Raw genomic sequence first — 1,706 nt, 5'->3', positions numbered from 1 at the left:
TTAAAAAAAAAAATTTTTTTTTTTATATATAACATTTCTGTCCCCCTCACTTCTGAAATGATGGCTACGCCCCTGCTTGCCGCGCGACAGCCAATCGAACGGCCATGTGTAATAACAAGCTCTGATGTTCCGCTCCCATTTCCTCGCATACAATTGAAAATTCACGCCTTCAGTGGGCGTGGCTTGATTAAATTAGCTATATCTACCAGTGCCTCCCTATGTAAAAAACAGTGAATGGCTTTCAATTGTGGGTTTTGTGCTCTGACTCTGCTAATGAAGCCCTTCGTACTCCCCGTCATAGCAGCGGGCCCATCAGTACATACACTGAGGTTCAAGATACTCTGTTGTCACACGATATATTTCTTCTCCCGATGTTTTGTCAGGCATTGCTTTACAAAATAAAAAAAGTTTCTCAAATGCTGTCACCAGTGTTGGGGGTAACGCATTACAAGTAACGTGACTTACGTAATCAGATTACTTTTTTCAAGTAACTAGTAAAGTAACACATTACTTTTTAATTTGCAAGAGAATATCTGAGTTACTTTTTCATGTGTGTTAGATAAATAAGTGTATGAGTGAATAAATAGTGTGTGTTCCAATTATTGTGAAGCCCTTCGTACTCCCCGTCATAGCAGCGGGCCCATCAGTACATACACTGAGGTTCAAGATACTCTGTTGTCACACGATATATTTCTTCTCCCGATGTTTTGTCAGGCATTGCTTTACAAAATAAAAAAAGTTTCTCAAATGCTGTCACCAGTGTTGGGGGTAACGCATTACAAGTAACGTGACTTACGTAATCAGATTACTTTTTTCAAGTAACTAGTAAAGTAACACATTACTTTTTAATTTGCAAGAGAATATCTGAGTTACCTCACCGTCTACAAAGTGAACATTTGCCAAGAGCTGAGCGTGCCCACTAATATCATACTATCATACTAACATACCAGACACAGAGGAAGAGGACATGATGGATCTCCGATGAAGGTGAAGCCATAAGACAAGTAATTGTCGATGTACTGTCTTTTCTTCTTTTTTGCTTCTGCTCTCAGCCACGCGCTCTGGACTGTTACATGAAGATGAAGCTTATGCTCCAGACGAATCTAGAGCTTTTCTTTTAAGAAATCTGTCCATATTCTTTTACCATACACACGCATCTCACACGCATACGCTACGGATACTAACGTTGACATGCTGACAGGTCAGCGAGGAGGGTCGAGGAGGAGGGAATTATTATTATAATTCATAAACTGCAAGTTGAGTCAACTTAAAAAAAATAATTGAAACAACCAAACTGCGAAATAATTTTTTACAGTGTGGTGAGTAGAGAACATTTGTCCTGTCCTTCAAATATTCTTGATATTAGCATTTATTGACTGAGCTGATCTCAGTTTGATGTTTTTAATTCCTCAGAATCTGTCCACTGCTGTGGTTCTACTGAAGCTGTGATCCGATTGGTCCTCTCTGCTCTGGTGGGCGTGGCTACTGTCATTCTTCTGGTTTATGACATTAGATCCAAAAGAGCTGATCAAGATCAAGCACAGATTCACACATCAGGTACCTAATTCATGATGTCCTTTCTTACATATTGTTTTTTCATTTATATTTCTGAGATTTATTAATTTATGCCTTTATTAATTTTTCCAGAAAGTATTGAAATCTAAAGCAGATGCTGAATTTTAAAAGTTCTTCAAGTGTATTTTTTG

The sequence above is a fragment of the Sinocyclocheilus rhinocerous genome, unplaced genomic scaffold (genome assembly GCF_001515625.1).
Source record: "Sinocyclocheilus rhinocerous isolate Xijiao unplaced genomic scaffold, SAMN03320098_v1.1 scaffold202, whole genome shotgun sequence".
NCBI lineage: Eukaryota > Metazoa > Chordata > Actinopteri > Cypriniformes > Cyprinidae > Sinocyclocheilus > Sinocyclocheilus rhinocerous.
This window is presented reverse-complemented; position numbering follows the sequence as displayed.